The sequence below is a fragment of the Python bivittatus genome, unplaced genomic scaffold (assembly GCF_059951505.1).
Source record: "Python bivittatus isolate LINGU-HERP-01145 unplaced genomic scaffold, Pbiv_v1 ctg000790_np1212, whole genome shotgun sequence".
Classification (NCBI taxonomy): domain Eukaryota; kingdom Metazoa; phylum Chordata; class Lepidosauria; order Squamata; family Pythonidae; genus Python; species Python bivittatus.
Window position 1 is genome coordinate 8455470 of NW_028277110.1, and position 20975 is coordinate 8476444.

General features: G+C 42.8%; 1 long non-coding RNA gene across 3 annotated transcripts in view; it reads right to left on the bottom strand.

Annotated features, from left to right (window-relative positions):
• Positions 1–218: 218 nt before the first annotated feature.
• The window catches only part of LOC148213978 (uncharacterized), a 32645-nt gene continuing 11888 nt past the window's right edge, over positions 219–20975 (bottom strand). The window contains exons 1-4 of one of the 3 annotated variants that reach the window (XR_015793611.1): positions 10573–13681; positions 8544–8742; positions 3310–3452; positions 231–2508 (exon numbers count right to left, since the gene is read on the bottom strand). This is a non-coding gene — a long non-coding RNA (uncharacterized LOC148213978). Of the gene's footprint in view, positions 2509–3309; positions 3453–8543; positions 13682–20975 lie in introns of those variants that run through there. The other 2 variants (XR_015793610.1, XR_015793609.1) reach the window with 2 other exon arrangements.

Below are 20975 nucleotides of genomic sequence, written 5' to 3' on the forward strand. Positions count from 1 at the left end.
GCCAGCCCTCCATGATCTCATCCTGCTGGGGCCACTCATGGGCACCCAAGCCACCATTGGTTCTTGCCAGCAGGTTGGTCCCAACACTGGGATTTCAGCTTCACACAAATGGTAAAGCCCCAGCACTTACACAAGATAGCTGAGAAGAGGAAACCCTGTCCCCTCTACTTTTTTTTCCATAATATTTTTATTAAAGTTTTACATAATTAAAAGCTAATATACAATTAGAAAAGATATGCAAACAAAAATGAAGAAGAAAGAGAACAAGAAAGAGAAAAAGGAACAGGAAAAAGAAGGACATATTAAAAAGTGACTCCCCCCCTCCCTCCAGACAAATATAAGCATTTACAGTAACTTAACACCTCTGAAATTACAGAAAAAGAAACTCTTCTTCCCATTTCTCATCACTAAAAATAACCAAATTATATAAAAAAAATTCATTGATCAGTCTTACACAGCAAAAGCTTTAAGAGTACCAGTAATAATAACCCATACGTTTTAAGCTTAAACAACTAAATCTATTTCACATTTTGACTTATAACTTTCTCTAATAAGCAAAACATAAAAAATTGATCCCCATAAGCATAAAGAATTTCAGTAATAGTAACATATACATTTTTAAACTAGATCCAGTAGGTCCCTTTTACATAGTAACCCTAACTTTCTTTAACAAATAGGAAATAAAAGATTCATCCCTATACTGTATATATAAAAAAATTACATCGTCTTACAGTCCCGGTCAGAAAAAAGATTCCAATAATAATAACCCAAAATCAAAACTTATACAATTTAACCCTGGTCAAATAAGTCAACTTTGAACACTTTTAATTTCTTTTTTATGAGGCTTAATCTTCAGTTGCTTCTTCAAATAAAGTCCCACATAGTGATTTCTTACCATTTTCTCCCTGTCTGGACATCAGCCAGCAAAGTTTGTATACCCATTTCAACTTCTTTTTCCATGTCACTCTTGTAATCAAACTTCTAAGTCCATTTTCAGATCCACAACATCTTTTTCCATATCTTCCATATTGTTTTTATAATCTGGCATTTCTTTAAAGTCCATTTTAAACTCCTTAGTCAAATCAACTTCAGCTTCTTTTTATCCATTAGAATCTTTTCTTCTTCTATAACCTCTGTTAGATCCAATTTTAAAAATAAGTCCTGAACACATTGTTCCCAAACAGATTTAATTCTTCTATAGTGAGAATGTGTTGTTTCCTCCATTATGTCAGGATGTATCTTTTCCTTTAATTGCTCTCTGGTTCCCTCTAGTTAACCTTCAAAGTCCAGTCTTATCTTTTATTTATTTTCAGAGCCAAAACTTTCCCACAATAGGTTTTCTTACAAGTAAGTCCAAAATCATCTGCTGTATCTTTACAAAAATTTTAAAAAGTCCATTAAAAACCCTGTTCTTTCAAATCCATCTGGCCCCTTAACTGTCCCCAGTCAGCATTCTTAACTCCCTTTCACTGTTTCCAAAAGTTAAGATTTTTCTTTTTAATCTTTCAATTTACTTAATCTTCTTTCTTCCAGGATAAAAGGAAATTCTCCCAGCATACATCAACTTCAAAAAACAGAAGGTTTTTAATGTCCAAGTAAATCAGTAATAAGTAATTTCTGATGGTCATTAAAAGAGGAAGTGAAAGCAAATCTGGTGTCCTTTTGAGGGCTCTGAGCCGCGGCTTGGGCTCAATGTTTCCTGTGACTCCCAGAGCACTCAACCCACTGGAGATCTCTGAATTGCTATCTCTTCATAGGGAGCCTCTGTAAGGAGCACTTGTGGGTGATCCAGTCATCTCCTTTGTCCAGAGATGGTTCCAAAGAGCCTGACCTTTCACCAGCTCCTCCAACCTGCCATTCCGAAACAGAGCCGTCCTCAACCCACCATTACTCCCCTGGAAGTCATCCAGTCCCTTCTACTGTTGAGCATGGGAACCCTTCTCGAGACGAGCTAGTGGCTAAAGTTTCAAAACACATTACAGGTTTGGTTGTATGTTCTGAAAGCGTCTTTAATGGTTTGACTGTTTTGCTGGCAGGAAATGTAGATGAATTTTGTCAGATGCTTGCAAGATGTGTAGATTTGCTCCTGTCTCATACACAATCCAACAATGCAGAGTGATTTATGTAGAGTTAGTAAACCACACATTTCAGACATTCTTCGCCATGAATTCAGCATATTTGTATCCTGCCTTTGATTACAAATTGTCAGGAGACCCTTAAACAACTTTCAATCACTATCACTCACTGCCAACACCAAAGTTTAAGGAGACCTTCCCATTTAAGTGCTCCTGAAAGACCCATGCACCAGTGAGCATTTGGACATTAGGGAAAGCCCAAAGAGCAAGTTCCACAGGAACAATTCCTCTTCTGAACTTAACCAATAAGGAAGACTTCTGCTTGTTCCTCAGATCCATGTTCTAGTCTTTGAGTGTGCAAAATTCTGCCATTGCCCAGTCCTGCCCTCCTCACCGAGCTCCGATCTGTCATAAAGCCAGGGAACGGTGTTGTCTTGACAGTTTTAATGTAGGACAAGTTAAGGAAAGGGAGGGGGGATTTCAGCTGATATCAAGCACTGTTCTAGAATATAACTGGAATATAATGTAGCTATTTTGGAATAACATTGGAATTGTGGAATAGAACCATCATCCAAATGTCCCTGAATTAAAGGTATCTTCTGTAATTCCAAAATGGATATCAAGGTAGTATCTTTAGAGTGAGGAGGGAGAGGGATATCAGGGGCTGGGGGCGGGGGGGCAGTGGTAAGTTTTAAAGGGGAAAAAAATCACTGTATGCTGTTGTTCAAGCATTTCTGAAACATTCAGGGACTAGGGAAAAATTGTCAGCAGTAGCAGCAATATGTTGACCCAGAACTGATCATTTCCAGCTCTCAATTTGTTTCTGTGATCTTTGAGGCATTGGGGAGGATGGGTGGGGAGGATTGGGGAGGATGCCAGAGGACTGCTCAAGTGCAAATGTTGTTTCTGTCTTTGGAGATGGGGGAAAAGACAACCTGGGGAACTATAGACCAGTCAACTGGCCAAAGTGTGGAGAGGACTATGCAGCCATTAGATGGTTACAGAGTTGGTTGAACAATTGTAGCCCACAAATATGGATCACTGACTCTGTATCAAGCCAGAGAGAAGTCTTGAATGGCATACTTTCCCATAATGGCGCTGCCCAACCTATTTATAAATTACCTGCATGAGCAGTTAGAAAATGTGATTGTCAACTTTGCAGGCAACACGAAACAGGGGGAATAGCAAACCCCTTTGAAGACAGCAACGTGATTTAGGATTCTCCCAAGGATACTTTAACCAGCTGGAACCATGGGCTGAAACCCATGACCAATCTGTGTAGGAAAAACCAGACTTGAGTCCAAAAAGGAGAGTGGGGACCATGCAGTTCATATGGAGAGGGCTTTTCATTGAGCATATCCCAGCAGTGTGATGCAGCTGCAAAAAGAACACAAATGCACAAATGCAATCCGAGCCTACATCAACAAATGTAATGTCAAGTTCAAAAGAAGTCATTGTTGCCATCTATTCTGTGCTGCTTGTTCAAAATCCAAGAACTAGCTACCAAGCTGAGGTGCAACTTCTAAACAACTGTCTGTGGGCATTATCCTAGCAGTGAGTTCAGTGACCATAGCTTTGTGTTACCTGAGGAGAACAGGGATCAGGTTGGCAGGCAGGCAGGCAGAGAAGGAAAGGGAGGTAGCGCCTTGCTACCTGGTAACAGCTGTTTTTGATGCCATGGGAATAGTTGTTTCCTTGCTATGGGGACCATCATTAAATGGTCATGGAGCACAGGTGGGTCCTGACATGTTTAACCCTCTGGCTTCAACTTGAATTACACTGATTTTGCAGCTGCCTTACTCCAGCAGACACATGTTGGGCATATTTTGAAAAACTGCCTCTCCCGGGGAGGGCCTCCATGTTTCTTAAGACAGAAATCTTACATGGGAGCAGGTTCATTGTAGGAGACATAGAGTTCTGCCAGGCACTGTGCCATCTGAACATGGGCGATAATGGCTACTCTCACATGCTAGAAGACACTGTCACCAAGCTACACATCACAGAGAAAGGCCTTGACCCTTGCTACTGCATGATCCGATGCAGATCTACAGAAAGGTCACCTTGCTCAGCTTCTGGCATGCAGGACTGAGGTCTTGAGATGCTTCATCTGTGGGCTTGGCTTGGCCTCCCTTCCAATCCTCTGCCTCATGACAGTCCTCCTAAAACATGAGTCCGACTGAGCTGATTACTGAGTTCTTGGGGTAGCATTCAGAGGAAATTGAAAGCGTTTCTCTTTCTGAGCCGAGAATACTAGTTGTCATTCATTTTCAAGGCAGCTGCATTCAGGAGTTTCCACCATTTACTCACCATATTTGTAATAAAGAACAGTGTCCAGAGGAGAAAGGAGTGGGGGCAAGCTGCCTTTTATTCTCATAACCCTAATCAGAGTGAAAAGAAGCTGCTGCTGCTGCTGCTGCTGCTGCTGCTGCTGCTGCTGCTGCTGCTGCTGCTGCTGCTGCTGCTGCTGCTTTCATGCTAGGTGAGCCCCCATAACGGATGGCCACGTGAGGCATATGGGCTGCTGGCGGGAGGGCTTTCAGCTTCAGCCCCCACTTCTCTGGCACAGTTTCTGGTTGTGGGTTATAAAAGTACTTTCTGCTGCCACCACCACCCATCCTCCTGGAGAAAGGAAATTTCTTGACCAGACTCCTCCTCCTTAAAACCCCAGAGTTGCTGGGAATTGGGCAGCCTACAAATATAATACATTATTATGATTATTATTACCATCATCATCACCATCTTCATCATCATCAGCTTGTGAAAGAGAGCTTGCACATCCTGAGCAAGTTACTCACCAGTAAAATGGGCATCATAATAATGATGGAGGTAATAATAACAATGATGTTGATAAAGGAAAATGAACTCTGGGGTATCATCTCCTGGCCTTAACAGCTTTGAGCTATGAAAAAAAGCATCACGCTCACAATTTAAAAATTAGTTTTATTAAAAATAAGGGGAAATAAAGTAAGCTTCCTTTCAGCTTCAGGCAATCAAGTGCCCACGCAGTTACAACTGGATGGAATAAGGCGTTGCTGATAAGGTCAGAACTAGCACTTCTGACATCAATCTTACATTATTTATTTATTTATCTATCTATCAAATAAATTTATATAGCCTCCCATTTACCAAAGGGAACAAGAATGAAAACACAATACAATTATAAAAAATAATTAAAGCAAAAAAGACAACGTTAAGGCCCCTTAATAGATCAAAGATGCCATGCCAGCCCCATCAACATCCTGGCCCCAGTGCCTGGGGGAAAAGCCGGGTCTTCCCTGCTTTCCAGAAGGCCAGTGGGTGGAGGCCGTTACAGAGGAAGACTGGGCAGAGATCCAAGACCCAAACGTACAAGATCTGAGTTAGCACAAAAGCAGTCAAGCTTCTGATACAAAACCAGAGGCAAGATCTTAAAACAATTAGCAGACACGTTCCACATATCAGAGACCATGTAGCAGATTGACATAATTTCAGTCAAAGGAATCGGGCTGGCAAGCTTTGCCTAAATTTTCTTTCTTTTCCCCAGACAAAAAGGATTCCCCCAGCTGATTTCTCCACCTACCTTGCCCTGACTAATCTCGTAGACTGCAACCCTCAAGCATAGTGTTAGGACCACTTCCTCTTAGCTCCTGCTGGCTCCCTAAAGACGTCTAAGGGACAGGCACCTTACCCCACTCCAGGCCACAGACACTTAGCTTTGCCCTTCGTTTGGGCCCTGGCTCCACTCAGTCCACTGAGGGATCTTTGCCTGCCTGGGGATGTCCTTGGCTCTGACTCAGCCCTCTTTCTCCCTTCTGGTCCTGGAGAGCTTCAGCTTTGCTTCTAGTATGATTCCCTCCATTGCTTAGCTCTCTGCTTCTCCTGGAAGCTTGCTCCTCAAAAGCATGTGACTGTCTCCAGTTACCATTTCGTCTATCTATTCCAGCAAACTGTCTCTTTCTTCCGGGTGCTCTTTCGCCCAGCCATCCCCTTTTCCACAAGTACAGTTACTAACCAGGTATTCCCTGTCCTGTACATTTGTTTTTTGGTTTCCTAAATGAAGTACACCGTGTTTGCCTCTGTGAAATTTTGTTGTTCTTTTCATCCCATTAATCTATCAAGATAATTTTGAGTATTATTACTGTCTTCTGTTATTCCAGCCAGTGAGTGTCATTTGCAGATCTGATAAGCAGTCCTTCTACTGCTTCATCTGAGTCATTAATAACAATGCTGAGAGGGCCCAGGAATACCTGGTTAGTAATTGTACTTGTGAAAAAGATCTTTATTCTGTATTAGTCAGAATTATTCAGTTCTGGACACCACCCTTGAAGAAAGTTTTGTGCACTGCCCAGAGTCCACTGGAGTTGGGTGGCCAATAAATATAAATAAACAAACAAGCTGCAGACTCAGATAGTAGGGAGGCAGCCTATGATTAAAAGCTAGGAAAAGCTCCTAACAGACATGGACCCAGAGAAGTGATGGGCCCTCTTTCATCTGATGTCTCCAAGGGAGGCGGGAGAGCGTCGCTCTGGAATGCCTTCACTGAGGTCCTGCACTGAGCAGGAGTTGGACTCACTGGTCTACCTGGCCCTTCTTTGAGCAATAGATTTAGCTTAGCCTTGGTAAATAGTGACTTTGACAGGACTTTTGTATGTCTTCAGCAAGAGAGGCCTTTGCCCAGTAGACTCAAAGTAACAGAAACCATTTCTAAAGGGAGTCCACAGGGTGGGCCCTGCTGGTAAAAAATTAATAGTTGCTTAATTGACACCTCTGTGGCCACTGTTCCCACACCAAGACTCACTGCTCAGAAGGTCATCAGTCATTTTTACAAAGGCAGCTTCAGTGGAGCACACAGGGCAAAGCCACTAGAGAGATAACGTTCCCAAGGCCCCATTTGCCCAGGTGGAGTGGAGCGTAAATACTTGGAGAAAAGCGATAAGAATGACTGATTGAGAGGTGTAACCAGGGAGTTTCTGACAAAGCTGACTTGGGAATTAGAGAGCTACTGAATAACAAGCCTTGGCTTCAGTCATTTTTTATCCCCACTGCATTTTTGTTTTTCTCCATGATAAGAAGTCACATCTCAAGACCTTCCCACATCAAAAGTGACCTAACTCTTGTGCTTTGATCTGTTCTGAATGCTTTTCCCTCTCATGTATCGCCACTGAACCCGAAAGAGTCTCACACATGCATGGAGTAATTTATGAGCAGGAGGGGTCCTGAGGCCCTTAAATTAGGCAGCTTGCTAGTTTGCACATTGCAGATGTATGTTTGTCTGAGTTATTCCCTCCTTTCTGTTCAGGGAAGAATTGGGCAGAGCTCCTCAGGTGCCTCAGTTTCCCTTCCAGCTCTGCCACATGGTTGACTTCTGAGCATGCAACAAGGGCCTCCTTGGAGGCTTGTCATCTCTGCTTGCTGTTTGCCCAGACAGAGGGTACAAAAACTGACACCTCATGGTTATCCTTTTTCCCCTCTCCTCAAAATAAACAATGTTTCATATTGGTGTGGCAGGATCCAGGATCCAGGATTTTCCACATAAATGGTACATTTATATTCATTCAATGGACCTCTCTTTTTCTTTAATTTTCTTTAACTTCTTCAATCTTTACGAAGTTGCACTTGGAAGATCTACCTACACTTATCGTTGAAGCTGCTCCTCTCCTGCTGGCTTGACTCTAAACCAGCTTCAGAAAATCCTGTCTGGACTCTGCCAGCAGCCTCCAAGGTACTTTGTCTGGACTGCAGGCTGTTCCTCCTTCCCTAGAACACTGCGCCCTCTGCTCCAGGAAAGCAAGGTCCCATTGCTGTCCTTCCTGTGGGTAGGTCTTCCTAGATATATGTACTTTTAATTGTGTGCAGGTCTATGTTTATATGTATCTAAAACATCAAAATTCACATAAATGCAGACACAACAAGCAGCTTAAAGATACTATTTCCTACTACCATCCTTCTTTCTAATGCTTTTGAGACTTATTTTTACCACAGATTCTTGCCTCATAAATAGAAGGTTGCTGGTTTAAAATCTGGCACAAATATTGTTATTTTAAAATACTTTTTCCTCCTTTCCCTAATCTTCCTACTTTTCCCTGTGCTATTTTAATAATAATAAAGTAGTCTAGTGGTGCACCTTTTTACTGTCATCTGAGATAGAAGGGATTCACCCCAGTTCTCACAACTGCCCATCGGCTTGAGCCAAAGTCCTTGGAAACAGGGGAAGAGCTGGACTTCATCTGAATATCTGAAACCAGTTGACCACATGTCTGACAGCACAAAATTTAACTCTCCCTCCCTCCCTCCACAGTGGAAGAAAACATCACGGCCAGAGATGGTGTCCTGTCGGTAACCTGCAACAGATGTGCCATGTTTACATTTCTTCCAGAAATACTTCAACTCTACAAAGTGTTGGCTCAAGTCTCATGCCTACATTTACATCTCATTGATTCATTCATCAAGATAAAGACTCCTTGAACAGTAGTGGGTGGCATTACTTACCACAGACAGAAGAGCAGCATGAGGCTTACAACCTCCCCAAAGGATAAGAATGGAGGCAGCTGACAACGCATCACCATCAGAAGCAAATAAGTTCACAAAGCAGATTATTCTCCTAGACCTTGGCAGACACTAGCAACCTCTAGTCTCAACAGAAGTTTCTGCGCGCTAAAAAAGAATGCCACGATTGAACTTCTGTCACCTGATCCAAGGGGAAAAGAACCATTTATTTATTACAAATGCTTTTAGGCTGCTTCAGTCATACAACTTTAAGTTGCTTACAGCATAACATAAAATATATGTCATATATTTTAATGAATCAAAATTCATTAAATTTATTAAAATATTAGTAACAACAATAACCAATGACATAGGTTCAAGATAACTTAATAGTTATGATATCATCATAATATGATACCATCACCCATCACCAAAAGGAGGAAAAGGAAGTCTACAAAGTTTCAGCTTAGCAATATAAGAATGAGGCCAGGAAGGCAAAAACTGAAAGTGAACTAAGGTTAGCTGTCAACTGTCTAGAGTCCAATGGAACTGAGGAAGTGAATACATTCCATAATAAAGAAAGATATAACAAATAAATAAATAAATAAAATTCATCCTGACAAATCTAGAGGTTTAGAATATAGTTGGAGCATTTTGTATTTCCAAGAGCTCTCAATCTGGAGAGATTATTACAATTCAGGGTGTGTTGGAGGAAGAATTTTAGTTTTGAAACCATTTTTGTTTGTGGAGTGAAGGGGAATCTTCAGATTGACAGCAAAAAAAAGAGTCATATATGTGAAATGCATGGCTATACAAATCAAACTGAATCAAATAAATAAATAAAAATGGATCTTCCCAGATTCAGAAGTTGCAAGTTCCACCAGGGACTTGCTGAGAAACAGAACCAAGTAAAAGCTTGTTAACTTATTATTTGTAAATACTCAGGACTGCCTCATTAAGGTCCATCTTTTGTGAGATGCACAGACCCTTAGTAGATGTAAAACCTAAGGAAACTAGTAGGTAGTCTTTTAGACCTACAAAAAAACAGATATTATTTCTGTTCTCATAGGTGAGAAAATTAAACAAAGTAGGACTAGTGATCCAAAAGTATCTTCACAGAATACAAGCTTACAATGAGTAATATAAAGTCCTCTTGGGCAACATTTCACTGCTGGACACCTAAATTTAGTACTTTTCATGTCCAATTAAATAATAATAATAATAATAATAATAATAATAATAATAATATAATATAATAATAATAGCCAATTTGCCGATGAAGAAAAAAGTCCTCATTGAGGTAATAGGCCAACGAATTTTAAGAAAATAGTTACAGGGTTGAGTTTCCAAGAAGATGAATTTTTAATGTAGTTATTTCCATTTTGCAGAGAGAGAGATTCAGGGGTTCTGCATAACACCCTGGCTTAAGAATCAGAGGAAGTGAAGGCAAAACCATGCCGGGAACAATGGGTGCCCTGCTCTCCAACTTTTTCCTGGAAAAATAAAATTCACTTGATAAAAATTAGCTAGTATGGAACACAGTGATGTTGAATGCTCAAGATGGGTGGTTCTGCAAACAAAGAAGACAGAAAGTTTGAGCACTGAAAGAAAAGATGGGCCTGCTTCTCTTGCCAGATTACAACCAGATTGTGCCTTCCAAACACTGGAAACTACAATTATCCTTTGCCCTTCTACCCCAATCATTAATGTGACTTCTAGTGCCAATTGTTGACTCTAAAGCACAGCTCCAGAATGAAGCTTAAACCAAAGACTTCCCTTCAGGGGATGTCAAATGCAGGAAGAGGAGGTGGGAAGATAGACAGTTAGGCTGGAAGTTTTGCAAGCCTAGTAAATATTCTGGTAGTTTGAGGCTGTTCCTGTGCTGAGAAAGACAAACTGGTGGATGTGGGAGGTGAAAGCTGATTGCTCTGGGGTGGGGTGGGGTGGAAGTCTTAGACATTTTGGGCATTCCAATCAAAGCTTGTCTGTGCCCTGTGCTCATGTGAGAGTGGCTGAAGGGAGGCAAACATACCATTGTTGCTTCATGTAAAAATTCTTGACCCTGTCCATCAGTCCACCTGCCCAAGTCATCCATCCTCACCGGTATTTCTTTTATTGATTCCTAAAAAGCAATATGTTTGACCAGTTCTTTGTTTTATCCTCCTGACTTCAAAGACTCAGGTAGAAAGGTCTCAGAAGATGGGTTTGTAGCAGGGCTTTAAAATGTCTATTTAAAGTAGGGAGAGATGTCTTATAATTTGAGCAATACTTCCTGAAGCTCCAAGATCATAAACAGTGCTCCAGCAACATCTCTTTCTAGACCATTGTTTTTGTCCGCCCCATTTCCTTTCTCTCCCATCATTGCACCTGTAAGGTAGCAGTTCACATGTTGGTCCATGATTGGGAGGCTCAGGTTTGAGTCCCCCCATTTTCAGGGAAACTCACTGGTTGACTTTCAGCCAAGCCCTTTATCTTACCCCAAATATCTAATGAGCAGTTATTGTGGGAATAAAAACGAACAGAGATCCCCACGTAAGCCACCTTGAGCTTCTGGAAGAAAAGTAGGATATAAACTCAATAAACAAATAAGTTGATCTGCCCTCTCTAGACAGTCTTCCACCCCTTTTTTGTGCTCCCTTCCCAAAATTCAGTATTGGTTATGAACATGTATGAAGCTTTTTGGCACACTTACAACATTTTTTGTTTAGTTAACACAGAATTATTATTAATTCAAAATCACACATTCCCAGGGAATTAAATATCATCGTACAATGAAGCTTTGAACTTCTCCCCTCTCCCTGAATCTCCATCCCTGTATGCCCTCAACATTTGCTCTGGGGGTCAAGAGCACATGGGACTGTGGCTGGGAGGTAGTTGCTGGGTGAACACTCAAGGAAGTCACAGTTAGATTCTATCTCTTGCCTTCACCCTTTTTCTTTTTTACATTCTGAAATTATCAGAATTATCCATACATGTTAGTTCATTGGAGTAAAATCTTTCACTTTTCTGTATATAAAATATTTGCTAGATTCCAAGCATGAAAAGTGAGCGAGGCACTCGGCCAACATTTTGAAATTCTGGAATTCCTGTCTTCCTGTATATCGGTAATCCTTACCATTAATGTGTGCAGGTAACAAAATAATCTGTACTGGCAACAATTCCAGTCTTTAGGTTGCAGGACTGGACAAGGATAATAAAGGCCACTGCAGATGTCAAAGCCATCAGCAGACGCTTACTGGAGTGATGTACTACAAAGCTTCCATTTTTTTGAAAATGTGAGTTTCTGATTCAAATATTTTTTCCTGAGCAGTTTTTCCCTAAAGAAAAAAAGGATGAAAGGCAGATAAAGCATAGGTGGGTCAGGAGTTAGCAAAATATGGCACCTGTGGGCATCTCTTATCCCTGGAGTAACTCCTGCAGCTGAACAAGTGGAACAAAATCATCATTGTCATCATCATCAACATCATCATCCCCCCATGAGGCACTACCTTGATGTGGTCATGGGGCTTGCATGCTCTGAGAAGGATGAGAGCTATGCCAGAGGTTAACCATGCTGGACAAGTCTCATCAGAGGAGCCAGACAAAGAGGGTCTGTCCCATAAACAAGATGGTGAGATGACATTTACAGAAACCCACACCGGATCGGTCGTCGCCCGGGTCAGCAAGGACCACACTTGGTGTTCTAGCTCCTGGACATCTGGTGACAAGTGGGCTACAGGATGCAGGACTGTTGGCTGAGCAACCAGGGCCAGCAGCTGCAGGACTACTGGAAGAAAAGTTGTTTAACCATCGCAAATATACAAATATACAAAGAAAACAAAGAAATAATGATCTGCTATTACAAATCAAGTCCAGTGAGAAGAAGATATCTGAAAAGAATGCATCAGTACTGGAAAGAACAACATCCAGAATCAGAAATAACAGATCACAGGCTAGCAGATCAACATCCATTTATAATACAAAATGAAGTATTCACAGAAGTAGAATTGGAAGAACTGCAAAGGTCTACCCAGGGCAAAGAAATTAAAGCCTTGCCAGAAGTAGCTCAGACAATAGCGCCTTCTCCTCAGGAAGAACAAAGCCTTCTAACTATAAAACAAGAGGAATTGAAACAAAGAATAACTGAGCATCTAGAACAGCACAAAGACAACAAAATAAGGTTGCCTGCGTTGAAGCTTGTTACAAAGAAATAGCTAGCACAAGTATTAAACGATGCCAATACTGTAATATCAAATATAAGCACCAACTCACTGCAACTGATGTGCAGCACGGCTGCAGTTATAACTGAATACCTTGGATGCAAAATGAACCAACAAGAAAAAAAAAAAAAAGCCAAATAGTGCACCACCAAAACGGAAGATCAGGTTGGAAAATAAGATCAGCATGCTAAGAGCAGATGCAAGCAATCTAGAACAGATGCAAGAAAAGAAGCTGAAGAACAAGAAGACCAAAGAATACCTGATCAAGAAATATCACCTAGAAACAAGGAAGACCAAGGAAGCACTGGAAATAATAAAGCAGCAAATAGCCATAGCCAAGAAGATCAGCAGATACAAAGCTCAAATTGCACACTACAGGCAGAATCTCCAATTTCAGTCGAATCAGAAACGTTTCTACCAATCCATCAATGGAGAGACTGCAATGAACCGGTCAGCACCTGACAAAGAAGAAACAGTACAGTTCTGGGCACAGCTATGGGGTAACCCAAAGAAATACAACAAGAATGCAGCTTGGATAAAAGGGGGTAGATAAGAATAAAAATGAAGCTGAAATGAAAGAATGTGTAATAACAGCAGAAATGGTGGAGAAAAGGTAGGAACATCCTTTCCCAGGTTTTCCTCAGAACTTCCTGGTGTTATTCCAATGTCGACATTTTTTTTTGTTTTTTTAGTTTTAGGAATTTAATTCTGTGACTTTTTCTAGAGGAATATTTTCTTGCAGTTCCCCTGTGCCTTCAGGGTGCTCTTCTCATCAACCACCCTCCCTGCCAAATTCCAGTCTTTGCTGGAGGACCCTGACAGTTTCCCTCTCTTGTGGTGCCTCCACAGGGCTTTTCCTGAGACTTCTTCCCACGTCTCCCCTTGCTAAAAAAGTGAGTATAAATCCCCCTCCCATTAAAACAGGTGAGCTGATGAAGCAGATGTAGTCTGAATGAAAAGGCAAATGGAGCTTTAATGGTTTAAGCCATGTGGGGACTTGCTTAGCTCTTTTGCAGTGAAATCTGTCTTTGTTCAAGAAAAGCCATTTTGATATTGACTGTTTCCTCCCCACACAAAGTTTTTAAATATTGCCATTTTTGATGATGTCTTATTTGTGTCCAGTTGTAATATGCAAAGCGACCGGTTCCTCAAAACCTCTAAGCCTGCCCCAACTTTGCTCTGGGGCTGAAATTAACTCTTGTGGGATTCTCCCACCTGTTTCATTGCTTCTTTTCTGGAAGAGCAAAGGGGGATGCTGCTTGTTGCACTCCATTTGGAAAATGAATTTCTTAGCCCTACAGCTACATTACTCTGTGCTCTTTGTTTGAATCTGAATTGTATTATTTACTGAGTGACACAAATCTACCAAGAAAACCACTAAGTATTAAGAAATGCATAGAATAACAAAAGAACCATTGGCTTCCATAGGTCATGTTTGGGGCGTGCACAATCCTAGAAGCCTGTTTCCTACACAGAGAGACTTTTAGTGTCCCCTCCACCCTCCGTTGTTGATGGAAGTGTTCGTTTGTTTTAAATGCACAACCATGCTTTGACATAATGCAAACATATGCTTTATGCCCCCACTTTCACTTGTTGTCTTGTTAATGTTTTTTTCTTTTCAAGCTGGGATCAGAGTAAACTTTCTGTTCCGTGCTACTCTTCAAGTGGGGCTGTTTTTGTAAGTTGTTTTCTTTTGTCCCCAAGCACCTTAAGCCTTACAGGGAATTCTCCCTCCTTCTTTTCCAAAGAGGGATATCAAAGGAAATCTTGCAGGTTGAGTGGAATTAGCTGTGAACCATTTCAGCCTCAGCATATGGTGGTGCTTGACAGAGGACCAGGCAAGACCCCTTTCTCCCACATGATTTCAGCAGTGAAGCAGAGAGGAAAGGTCATTGGCTCACTGTGTAAAGAAACAGGTTTTTAGCGGGCCATATCCTGCGACGTAGGGCTCTGCTGTTCAGCCCCTGTACCTAACCGGGTCTCAACACCTTTGCTCTGCTGAATCCCACGCTATTGCCTCCATCTTGTCCTCATCCTTAGCAGCGCCTTTGCTAATTAAATGGTCCCACTCAAGCTGAGAGCATCCACTAGCAGAGGCAAACAAGATATATAACATCCGAGAATCTTCCCCAGTAAGCGGTGGGATCACCAGGGGCCTATTCTCCATTGCAGGCAGATGTGGGAAGACCCCTTCCCTCTGGTTCCAGGCACACCCCTTGGCATTGTTCTGTACCCTTCCCACCAACTCCCCCCCCCAACAAAGAGCCAGGCACAGCTGGGCAGGTTAAACAAATGGCATTGCAGAAGTCCATAGATCTGTGCTTCTGCTTCTCTGAAATGAGGCTGGGGGTGGGCAGGCGGGACTCTTCCTACAGTTAGGTCCTCTGGCCTAGTGTCGTTGCACTGGGTGAGGGCGCAGAAGGGGCAGCGGTATGAACATGCACTTCTGTAGAAGCTTCCGCTGCTTATGAAAAACTGGTGTGGCACCATTGTGTAAAATGGACTTGTAAAGTTGTGCAAGAGTGCCTGAACTGCTTCACTGTGCTCTTTGTACCATTGTGCAGATGTGTGACTCACCCATCATCATAATCCCCTTCACTTCCCAGTGCTTAGACTTTAAGTCAAGAGGAAGGGAGCAGCGCCCCACAGTTGTCGCCCCCCTCTTTCCCATATCACCCTGGCAGAAGTTTCCCACTGGCTGGTGACATTCAGAGGAGAGAAGGAAAAGGAGCATCCAATTTGTTTTGACATGGCTCCTCCTGGGGGCGGGGTGCTCAGTCTGGCTGTACCCTCTGGTGTGTGCTCATTCATAGGTCACTTCTGTCCCCTTTCTGCATTAAGGCTGCATTTCACTCATCTTGAATTTGTTTTCACGCTGAAAGAGAAGCCTGACTTCAGATGCAGAGTGAGGTCCCACTGCTCTCCTTTGCTGGAGGGACTAGCCACGTCTGCAGCCAAACCGGTCCATTTGCATTGCTTGGCCCTTCCCTTCCGCTAATCAATCTGCTGTAGAGAACCCCAGCCAGTCGTTTCCGTTCCCACAATCTGTTCCTTCACTCTAGGCAACGGGGAACGTGAACCTTTTTTAAATTCTACCTTGGAATGTGGACCAGACGGGGTATCTGCCTCAGCTCAGTGCAGAAGGAACCGTCCCCCTCCCCACCCCATAGTAGGTGTTCCTGACAGAGTGGTGGGAGCTCCCTTTCAGCTGCAGGATCCTTGAGCACGTGTGGTAATTCCTGTTGCTGCTGTGCCTCTTTGGGGCACAAAAACCCGGAGAAACAGAACAGGGCTGGATCATGGCAGATAACGAGGCCAGAGACCAGACCGGCACAATCAGGGACCCCGTGTCCTGCTGAAGATTGAAATCTGCTGGCCCATCTTTCCTCTTGGGAGCTCGCATATGTGATGCATAATTGATAGTCCTGTATGCTTTTGCCTTGAACTGTCTGAAAAAATTCCCTATATTATCATGCCTCTGGATAAAACAGCCACTGCCCCAAGTTGTTCCTATGCTAATGTTGGAGAACATTTGGGACATATTTATTTTTAGAACTTGTATTGGCAAGTAAGTTCCTCCGTTGCAGTGCAGGATGGAGGAAAATCCATCCCTCACCTGGGGGGAGCGGGTACACGATCATCCTCACTGCCTCTTCCAATTCCCTTAAATCCATCTTAAAGTATGGTGCTCAGAATGGAAGGTGGGATCTGACCAAGTAAAATTAACATGCTTTTTCTGATAATGCAGCCTATAATTTTATTTGCCTAATCCACATCACTCTTCTGACTCATATTCAGTTTGCAACCAACTACTATCCAATAACTTTTTCACAAGTATATCTATGTGTGAAATCATGTGCCTTTGATTTCTGCGTCCTAAATGAAAATCTTTGCATTTGTCTCTGATGAATTGTATTATGCCCATTTCTCTGATTGATATTGTTTTGATTTTTATTTCTGTATCCTCTGAAAATCTAATTAGCATTTCCTCCATCTCCTCATCCAAGTCATTAAAAAAAATAGCAGAGTCCCAGATCCAGAACCGAACATTGTGACACCTCACTTGAGATTTCTGTCCACTTGGAAGGGCACTAACTGAGGACAGTTTTTGAACCAGCTATTTCTCCTTAATTGTTACATCATCGAACCCACATTTAAGTAACTCGCTACTCAGAATGGGAACAGATTGTTCTTCTGTGGAGTCCTTGGTGCTCTCTGAGCTCAGGGGTTTGCTTGCAGAGATTTCATTACCCCACTAGGTAACATCAGCAGTGCGAGGGAGGGTGGGCTTTGCCCCCTGTTCATATATAGCAGTGTTAGGGGGGTGGGGGGTGGTTTTCTCCTTGGTAGTTCCTTGATTAGGGTTTTGTTTTCTGCTTGATTGTTTGTCTGATGTATGCTGCTGGTAAGGATGTGTTCTGGTCTTTTTGTTTCCTTCTTAGCTTTTTTATTGTCTCTTTTGAAAGATGTGTAAATGTGGTTTATCTCTATTGATGGCTGATTTGTCTGAATGCCAAGCTTCCAGGAATTCCCTCGCATTTTTGGATTTACCTTGGTCTAGGATGCTCACAGTTTCCCAGTTGAAACTATGGTTGAGTCTGCCCATGTGTTGTGAAATTAAAGAGTTTTCATCATGTCATCTGATGAAGAAAATAAGAGGAAGCCAAAGCCCTAATTTAGCATCCTAAAGCCAGCGAGAAGCGAATCAAGACAGCTTTGCTGCCTGGACAGGCAGATCCATCAGTTGGGCCTTTGCCCCCAGTTCAATATTCTGTTCTTAATTTTACATGCTTTCCAAAATGAACAGCTGAAGTTCTCGCCCATCCAGAGCAGCTGCAAACTGGCTGCTTGTGCTGTGGTATCAGCTGGAGAACTAAGCTGCATCTTAGCCGCTGTCCACAAGGCCCTCAAGTTCTGTTCCTGGCCTCGCTGTCACTTGCAAGCAGAATTCAGGCTCTTTTCCAGCCATAGCAAACTCGGGCTGCCTTCCAGTAACAGGCCTGAAAGCCCGACCTCCAGGGCATCCACAGTCCTGGGGGAGAGGAAGTGGGCAGGTGGAAGACAGTGGCCGGGCGCGTGGCCTGGAAGACCCCCAGCAGACTCACAGCCTGCTTGTGGCCCCAGAGAATCCTCAGCTTTTAGGCAGGCTTAATGCAGCAATTTTAGGTGGGGAATCTTTTAACAGAAATCACCCAGATCAGAGGAAAAGTTAGATCTGTTTCCTCTGGTGATGTGATCACGTCACCCTACCCTCTCAGTGACCTTTTAAAACCCTGGTTTCTAAACTGTGTGCACCTTAGCCACAGAAAATAGGCTCGGCCCTGACTATCTATCTATCTATCTATCTATCTATCTGTCTGTCTGTCTGTCTGTCTGTCTGTCTGTCTATCTATCTATGAGAGAGAGAGAATAGAAACTATATAGAATAGAAGCTAATATAGAATAAGAAAGAAAAAGAAAATAGAAATCAAAGAAAGAGCTAAAAGTGCAAAAGCGAAGAAAAAAGATACGAAGAAGTGGCTTCTGATCTTCTTTACAGCAGTTATAAGTACATTTATATATTCACCTCTTGCTCTATGGTTACAGCGTAACTCTGTTTTTGCTATAATCCATTCTTTCTAATCATCAAAACCATATAAGTTCAGTTTTTTCTGCTTCACACAAAAAGCCTCTGCGGGGTTTCCAGCCGGCAATACGGCCCCGCCTTATTCTGTCGAGATGGAGGACACCAGCGGTTGGCCACTCGGCAGAAACTAGCCTGTCCTGCAGAGCGCCAGAAACTTCCTCATGGCAGGCAGGTGGGGCTGACTTTGCTTCCTTTCCTTCTCCAGTGTATCACTCTGTTCAGTGCCTTATCCATGTTGCTATGGCAACTACAGGTGAACGTACCAGGTGAGCATATGTCAGCTTTACTTAAGGCTTTTCTTTGCATTGAAAAGAAGCAACCTCTGACCGGCCCCTCACACACCTGGGCCCAGTGCTGGCTTTCCCGCCCAGATATGACAATTCAGTTACCGTCATCCTTAAAGGAAGTGAGCACAGGGATGCCCCGAATCAAAAACAGAGGCACCCCAAAGCACTGCAGTGCCACCTATGGTGGAGGGGAGGTGGCTTATTTTCCCACATCAGGGAGTGCAAGAAACATCAGAGAGACCAAGAAGACAAATGGTAGGAATAAAGGGGAAATGCCTAACAAGCAGGGCTGGCAACTGGGTGTCCTTCTGAAGTTTGGGACTGCAGCACCCACAGGCCTTGTCACTGGGAACTGAAATTCAACTCTTTGGGAGACACCAGCACCTCCACTTATGAACAGGCTTCTCTAAGGTCGAGAGGACAACATCTGACTCCTTAGGCCACCCGCCTCACCCATGGGGACAAGAAGGGAGATGTGTCAGGGATACAGAAAATATTTTCCGAAAGGAGAGTGGGCCCCTGTGGGCTGCTCCTGGGCTCTGCTTCAGGCTGGCACTGCTCAGCGTTGCAAAGGTATTTTTAGATTCCTCGGCTGAGGTCCTGCAGATTTGAAGAGAAATCTTGCCTGTCTGAAACATCATTCTTCAAAAAGTTAAAACAAACACATCTGAAGAATCTATATGTAATAACCCTCACTGGGATAAAATTTAAAACCCTGGGAAGGCAACTTCAGAAAATGTAGGGTTTGGGAGGTTTTTCCTTTTTTAAGTCACAGAACAATTCTAATGTGCTGTTGGAGAAGAAAGGATTGGCAGTACAGAACAGCGTTGCAAACGAAAGTGCGCCTTTGCCTATCATGCCTGCCTCTGGTTCAGGGTGGGGAAGGCATCCATTGTGGTTTGGCTCGTTCCGCTCGTTCTTCTGCCAGGGTGCCGGGCATTCAATTTCCATTCGGCAATCTAACAAAAGATGTCACACAAACACAAGGGGAAATATTTTGCCCCATCTGCTAGACACCAGGTTGGGTTCTGCAAATTCCCCCAGAGTGATGGTTCTGTTTAAGCTTCTCTCTCTCTCTCTCTCTCTCTCTCTCTCTCTCTCTCTCTTTGTGTGTGTGTATCATAAACTAAGGACTTTAACTTGTTCAGGCAAGTTGTTTATACAAGTCCATGAAAGGGAAAAAAACTTATATACAAAGAAAAGTTCATGGGGCAGGGTGGGGGCTTCACACTGAAGGAGGACTGGGTTACTGCCTCCCAGTGCCGGTCAGCTTTTGAGCATGATCCTTGTGCTCTTCTGGAACACATCCATGCAAAATACTTGCACAAAGCAGAACAAGTTTTGACAGACGGCTAAACCCACAGGTACAGCCACCTGTCAAAAGTTGCTTCCTTCCCTGTTAAGGAGATTGATCAGTAGATTTTATTTTTTTTTTATTTTTTTTTGCTGACTGGTGATAATGACACATATTGCTAGGAGGGAAGGAAAACAAAACTGGGGGAATCCAGCAATTCCTGTCCTTAACAACCCTGGACACCATAAATAAACCATTTGCCATCTTCATGTCTTTGGCAGAACAGAGATCATCAACAGAGGCAGCAAATATCCTGCTCACTCAAGGACTGGTAGATGGAGCGGCCCAGAGAGAGGGCAGGATATACTCATTAGTGCTCACTGTCTTTAAGATACCCATTTTATAAACCATTTCAATTGGTAGATTGCATTGCAACATTTGGAAAAACGAGCCTACTAACGCATAACCAAGTTTTGGTTCACTTGTGTGGTATGAATTCCAGAAGATGCCTATCTGACCCCTGTTCTTCTCCTGCCTTCTATGCTTTCCCTGCATGCCCCTTCCGGTGCCTGCTTCTGGGTGCCTCCCACCATTGCCCAACCCATCCTCTGCAAAACCAAATCCCATATCTGGGGTGGTAACTTCTCCTGTATTGCTTTTTGTCTGTCTTGAACCAAGGCAATCCCTCAGAAGAAATGACTGGCAATTAAGATGAAAACAGAGGCCTAGGCATGTTTGTTCAAAGGTGGAATAATAACAACTTTTTTTCAAACTACTATGGCAAAGTAAGAATATTTTAGACAATGGGCATGTTTACCAAATATGCTTAACTCAGTTGCTGCATTATCCCATTTTCTGGGCCTGTACAATACATAGAAGATGGCTGAATTTAGGTAGTGCTATTTTAAGCCATTGGGGAATTTGAGGCAAGAGGTTAAGGTGGGAAATGGGGCTTCCTCCTTTAATACTTACCTGTTTTTGAACAAAGTAAATTGAAAGAACCCATACCCTCAACATTGGCTTAAACGT